This window comes from Pelophylax lessonae (genome assembly GCF_965119305.1).
Source record: "Pelophylax lessonae genome assembly, chromosome: 1".
NCBI lineage: Eukaryota > Metazoa > Chordata > Amphibia > Anura > Ranidae > Pelophylax > Pelophylax lessonae.
Genome location: NC_138768.1, coordinates 502,548,382 through 502,555,959, shown reverse-complemented (window position 1 = coordinate 502,555,959; position 7,578 = coordinate 502,548,382).

Genomic DNA, 7,578 nt, shown 5'->3' with positions numbered 1-7,578 from the left:
CTGATTGGCTGCTAGAGGTTACTGCACATTATTACTGCTCACGGATTGGTTGCTAGTGGATACTATGCATCATTATCACTAACCCCCATTGGTTGCTGAGGCTGGGGGGGGAGGGTATGATCAGTGACAGTGGGGGCCAGGGTGGCGAATGTGATCAGCGGCAGTGCTGGGGGATGGGATGAGTGGCAGTGCTGGGGGGATGGGATCAGTTGCACGTAGCACTGTAACATAGAGGGTGAAGAAAGTGCGCACTGTAAAAAAAATTAGTCTAAGCTCCTCTTCAAATTTCCATTTACATCTGACTACCCATAGAGGAGAACAGGGCTGTGTCTGTGTCCACTCTGCACATGTAAAGAAACAGACCTGTCATCGGACAGATCCCCTGCTAAGCAAGCGGATTGCTGGCAGGGTCTGCGCAGTGTGAAAGGGGCCTTTTTTCACCAGAGAAGCAAACAAGATAGCAAACAAGCAAACAAACAAGAGAAGCAAACAGTGGTGACTTGTGAAAAGAGTGCTCACTTCTGTTGTCAGGTTAGTTCAGTAGTAATACTGTCTGCAGCAGTGCAGCCTGTGTCCCACTTAACAGATAAATTGCCGATTGCTTTTCAGAGTGCAGCTGCTCTCGGGTGTTCAGGAGGTGGCCCTGTTGTCCCCTGAATGCCTGTTTCTCAAGCCAACTGACAGTGTATAATGGCGCTAATGCACTGCAACCACAAGAAAAGTGTTTGGCTTACAGTTGTGGCATGGCCTCATTGACTTGAATGTTTAAGTATGATAGTCAACTCAGTGTGCCGTGTCAAATTTTCCATGGCTGTGATGCAAAATTTTCACAGTCATGGCATGTGAGTAGCCTCCAGCTGTATTTTGAATTTAAGGTCGGTGACCAAGGGGCAGTAAAATTGGTGCTTAGCCCTGCTGATAGAATAGTGAAGACAATAGCTGATTTGCTGCATCGACAGCTTGATTTTGGCCCACCCTGTGGCAAGGAGAAAGTGCAGGTGGAGGCATTTTGGGAAAGTAAAACATATTGGTGGGACCCACGAGCAGGAGCATGCAGAGAGATCCAGTAGGGACTGGGCTGCAAGCGGCCTACAGTACAAGAGAAGTTGGGTGGAGACAGACCGCAGCAGAGAGTGCTGTGTACAAAATTAGATGAGGCATGAGGTGTGCAAGCCAGAGGAGAGAGTAGCTGTGCAGGGAAAACCACCTGGAAACAATGGCAAAGCCTGGGGACAAACAGAGGCAAAGCAGCTCTCTCTCTCCTCTGTTAGAACACCCCTATTATCCAAAAGCTCAGCCCTAAATACAAAAAAGAGCCCCTCTATAAACAGACTTACAGACTGACCTCTTTAGAAATCAGACATTGAAGCCATGTTTACTATTTGCTTCACTAACAGATGTGCCTGCTGGGGGCAGTGTATATACAGTACTGTATATATACACACACACCACAATTTGTCACAGCGTGGCATGCGTGCTAATTATTGCTCTCTGGGTACTCTGGGTACTCAAGGCTGAACCCCCCCCACCCCAGGAAAAAAAATGATCTACGGCCCTGTACACCCCTAAGTGGAAATGTCCAAATTGGGCCCAAAGTGTCAATATTTTGTGTGGCCACCATTATTTTCCAGCACTGCTTTAATCTTGTTGGGCAAGATTCTCCTCCACCTTCTGTTTGAGGATGCCCCACAGATGCTCAATAGGGTTTAGGTCTGGAGTCATGCTTATTCAGTCCATCACCTTTACCCTCAGCTTCTTTATCAAGGCAGTGGTCATCTTGGAGGTGTGTTTGGGTTTGTTATCATGTTGGAATACTGTCCTGCAGCCCAGTCTCCGAAGGGAGGGGACCATGCTCTTCTTCAGTATGTCACAGTACATGTTGGCATTCACGGTTCCCTCAATGAACTGTAGCTGGTTCTTAGTCTGCTTGTCTTCAGCAAACTGTTTGCGGGCTTTAATTTCAATAAGTTTTTATTAGGTTTTTCAAAAAAATACAAGTCATACAAGCAATAATGTGCTCACATAGGAGTGCAGACATTGAAAAACAATCATCAGCTAGTTACATAAACATGTGGAAAGTATCATTCAGGCACAGATGGAAAACAAAAATGTAAGTCAAATACAGGCGGCAAATAGCCTAACTAGTTTCCAACAGAGAAACATAAGAACATAGAAACAATGGAACAGAAAAGAATAGAGACATGAGTGCACGGCATAAATTTGAGTACCAGTGCATCATCTTTAGAAGAGGCTTCCTTCTGGAGACGACTGGCATGCAGACCAATTTGATGCAGTGTGTGTATCGTATGGTCTGAGCACTGACAGGCTGACCCCCCACCCCTTCAACCTCTGCAGCAATGCTGGCAGCTCTCATACATCTATTACCCAAAGACAACCTCTGGATATGATGCTGAGCACGTGCACTCAACTTCTTTGGTCCACCATGGTGAGGTCTGTTCTGAGTGGAACCTGTCCTGTTAAACCACTGTATCGTCTTGCCCACCATGCTGGAGCTCAGTTTCAGGGTCTTGGCAATCTTCTTATAGCCTAGGCCATCTTTATGTAGAGCAACAATTCTTTTTTCCAGATCCTCAGAGAGTTATTTGCCATGAGTTGCCATGTTGACCTTTCCGGTGACCAGTATGAGAGAGTGAGAGTGAAAACGCCCAATTTAACACACCTGCTCCCCATTCACACCTGAGACCTTGTAACACTAAAGAGTCGCATGACCCGGGGAGAGAAAATGGCTAATTGGGCCCCGTTTGGACATTTTCACCTAGGGGTGTACTCACTTTTGTTGCCATCAATGGCTGTGTTTTGGGTTATTTTGAGGAGACAGCAAATTTAAACTGTTATACAAGCTGTACACTCACTACTTTACATTGTAGCAAAGTGTCATTTCTTCAGTGTTGTCACATGAAAAGATATAATTAAATTTTTTCAAAAATGTGAGAGGTGTACTCACTTTTGTGAGATACTGTACATTCCACAAGACAGCAAAGCCTTTACATCAAACTAGAATCTGATATTGAGGTGCAAACATACATTTACCTATTCTTGAAATTGAAATGAGAGCAACCTCACCTTATGTTTCTTTGCATCATTTTATTCTCAGGTTTGTTCTATTGGGTTTGGCTTTCATTGTATCTTTAAAGAGACGTTATGAATAAAATACCTATAAAACTCTTATATTGACTTACATCAAACTACTGGTGGACAAGGTTGGCATATCTATGGCAGGAAATTATAATCATAAACATCCCAAAGAGCAATGCTAATACTCAACTTTACAGGAATAAGATATTTATGTACCTTAAGGAAGCAACCTTTTCACTGAATATCTGGATCACTTTTAACAAATGTCTCATTCTTCTCTTGTATCCATGCTGCAGTGCTTAGGAGGCTGCTAAAATAAATTAAAGAGGCACTGCTAAGAAAATCTGGCATGATGAGGAAAAGGGGGGGGGGGGGGGGGTAGTGACAGATTGTTCACTAGAATATTGTAGATACATATACTTTGTAAACGAATAAAGATCATTTAAAGAAAGAATAATACATCTGTTTATGTAAAATGAATCATTATCCTAGGCTTATTATAGCAACAAATGGGGTGGGTCAGTAAGATTTTATCGATACCATCAGTGAACATTACAAAAAGGTTTAGGCTCTGTTCACATGTAGGTGTTTTTGGGCGATTTTCTGCTCTAAGCCTCAGCTCTAAAAATGTCCAAGACAAATCCCATTCATTTCAATGGTTTCTGTTCACATCTGAGTGTTCTGTCGCCCTAAGCAAAACACCCGTCGCTCAAAAAAGTACATGAGCTCTTTTTTGGCAGATTACAGGCATTTTTATTTTTTTTCATTGGTCACTTGTCAACCTAAAAACACCTGCAAAAGCGCCTGAAAACGGTTCAAAAATGCCTGTAAAACGCCTGTAAACATAGCAACACCTAGATGTGAACGTAGCCAAGTCACAAAGTTTTTATTTTACAAGAGCAAATTCATATACATACAGCATCTCACAAAAGTGAGTACACCCCTCACATTTTTGTAAATATTTTATTATATCTTTTCATGTGACAACACTGAAGAAATGACACTTTTCTACAATGTAAAGTAGTGAGTGTACAGCTTGTATAACAGTGTAAATTTACTGCCCCCTCAAAATAACTCAACACAGCCATTAATGTCTAAAACACTGGTAACAAAAGTGAGTACATCCCTAAGTGAAAATGTCAAAATCGGGCCCAATTAGCCATTTTCCCTCCCCGTTGTCATGTGACTCTTTAGTGTTACAAGGTCTCAGGTGTGAATGGGGAGCAGGTGTGTTAAATTTGATGTTATTGCTCTCACTCTCTCATACTGGTCACTGGAAGTTCAACATGGCACCTCATGGCAAAGAACTCTCTGAGGACCTAAAAAAAAAAAGAATTGTTTGCCAAGACCCTGAAACTGAACATCAGCACGGTGGCCAAGACCATACAGCGGTTTAACAGGACAGATTCCAATCAGAACAGGCCTCGCCACTGTTGACCAAAGAAGTTGAGTGCACATGCTCAGCGTCATATCCAGAGGTTCTCTTTGGGAAATAAACATATGAGTGCTGCCAGCATTGCTGCAGAGGTTGAAGGGGTGGGGGATCAGCCTGTCAGTGCTCAGCCCATATGCCGCACACTGCATCAAATTGGTCTGCATGGCTGTCATCCCAGAAGGAAGCCTCTTCTAAAGATGATGCACAGTTTGCTGAAGACAAGCAGACTAAGGACATGGATAACTGGTACCATGTCCTGTGGTCTGATGAGACCAAGATAAACTTATTTGGTTCAGATGGTGTCAAGGGTGTGTGGTGGCAACCAGGAGAGGAGTACAAAGTTTGTCTTGCCTACAGTCAAGCATGGTGGTGGGAGTGTCATGGTCTGCATGAGTGCTGCTGGCATTGGGGAGCTACAGTTCCTTCAGGCAACCATGAATGCCAACATGTACTGTGACATACTGAAGCAAAGCATGATCCCCTCCCTTCAGAGACTGGGCCGCAGGGCAGTATTTCCAACATGATAACGGCCCCAAACACACCTCCAAGACAACCACTGCCTTGCTATAGAAGCTGAGGGTAAAGGTGGACTGGCCAAGCATGTCTCAAGACCTAAACCCTATTGAGCATCTGTGGGGCATCCTCAAATGGAAGGTGGAGGAGCGCAAGGTCTCTAAGATCCACCAGCTATTTGGTTCAGATGGTGTCAAGTGTGTGGCAGCAACAAGGTGAGGAGTACAAAGACAAGTGTGTCTTGCCTACAGTCAAGCATGGTGGTGGGAGTGTCATGGTCTGGGGCTGCATGAGTGCTGCCGGCACTGGGGAGCTACAGTTCACTGAGGGAACCATGAATGCCAAAATGTACTCTGACATACTGAAACAGAGCATGATCGCCTCCTTTCAGAGACAGGGCTGCGGGGCAGTATTCCAACATGATAACAACCCCAAACACACCTTCAAGATGACTACTGCCTTGCTAAAGAATCTAAAGGGTAAAGGTGATGGACTGGTCAAGCATGTCTCCATACCTAAACTTTATTGAGTAACTGTGGGGCATCCTCAAATGGAAGGTGGAGGAACGCAAGGTCTCTAACATCCACCAGCTCTGTAATGTCATCATGGAGGAGTGGAAGAGGACTCCAGTGGCAACCTGTGAAGCTCTGGGGAACTCCATGCCCAAGAGGGTTAAGGCTGTGCTGGAAAATATTGTTGGCCACACAAAATATTGACAATTTGGCCCCAATTTGGACATTTCTACTTAGGGATGTACTCACTTTTGTTACCAGTGCTTTAGAATATAACAGCTGTGTGTTGAGTTATTTGAGGGGACAGCACATTTCCACTGTTATACAAGCTGTACACTCACTACTCTAAATTGTAGCAAAGTGTCATTTCTTCAGTGTTGTCACACGAAAAATATAATAAAATATTTACAGAAATGAGAGGGGTGTACTCACTTTTGTGAGATACTGTAATGCAAGAAAACAAAAAAGGAATCAACTACATGTGTAGCAATGATATGCCTCTTGATGTCTACTACACCCCCAAAGCCTCCGGTCACTTCTACCTAGGATGTTAATCCAGTGAAGAAATGGAAGTGTAGGCCATCTCACTCGACATTTTTTGGTGTTGCCTGCTTCTTTAGCAGAAAAGTTTGAGGGAACAGAATACTATGACAAAGTGTGTGTGTATATATCTATATATATATATGTAAATCGTCACAATATATACCGCCTGGCTAATTGGGGTATGCTCTCAAGATCACACTTTTCAGCCTATATCCATTGTATTCAATTGCAGATGAGTGTAATGATTGTAAACATTATGGTAACTGACATTGTGATGATTTACTTATATACTGTATATGAATTTTTTTGTCATAGTATTCTGCTCCCTCAAACTCTTCTTCTGAAAAGGCGGGCAACCATGAAACATGTAGAGTGAGATGGCCTACATTTCCCTTTCTTCCCTGGATTAACATCCTAGGTAGAAGTGACCCCAGCCTTTGGGGGTGTAGTAGCCGTTAAGAGGGATATCATTGCTATACATGTAGTTGTTTCCTTTTTTGTTTTCTTGTATGATATATGAATTTGCTTTTGTATATTATATGAAGTAAATACCTTGTGATTTTAAACGTTTTTGTAATCTCCATTGATGGTACCGATAAAATCCTACTGCCCCATTACAAGTGTTGCTTCTATCTAAGATAATTAAGCATGTGGGTACCTGTTTTTTTAATTCTTTTTTTCTGAGCAATTAGTTTCTAGGCTGATTATAAATAAATATAGAGTTTAATACCAAAAAAAAAAAAATAACAATATATTAGAGTGATGAAAAAGAAAACTATTTTTAATAGTTTAAATAATAAAAACAATAGTAGTAATAATAATTATAATAATACAACAATTGTTTCTTGCATTTTGAACAATGACCAATACCAATAATTTTATTAAAGAGAAATGACCTTCCTTTATGTCAGACAGACACAACTGAGGAGAAGGCAGACACCTGTGCAGATTTTACAGGAAGAACTACAGCTCTCAAGGCCTGTCCTTTTGGGAACTGTCAGTTACTGGATAGCATTAACTCTGTCTGCCCATGTGCTGCATCATTTCACAGAGTGATATACACAGATGTACTGAAATATTAGAGTGCTTTATTTCCAATTCACCACAGCCTTCCTCTCAGTCCTTTTATAGCTTTCAGGAAAATCCCTCCCCTGCTGGAAACCTAAATTTCGTATAAATATTCTTAAACAGGAGAAAAGGCATTTCACATTCCACACATCATGACAAGTTTTAAAAAATACGAAGCCAACTAAACTTAGCTTGGTATTTCTCAGTTCAGCTAATGAAATATGTACTGCTAAGCTAGTATGCTACATGGCTAGTGAGCTGATAAACCTGAACTCCAGGCAAATCACTAAATACGCAGATAAAATACTTTCATTGTCTAAGGGAGCCATTTTAACTGCTAAATACCTGTCCTAGATAGGAGTCTGTTATGGTTTTAAGGGGGATCCCATGGCAGGTCATTGGGATTGTTAT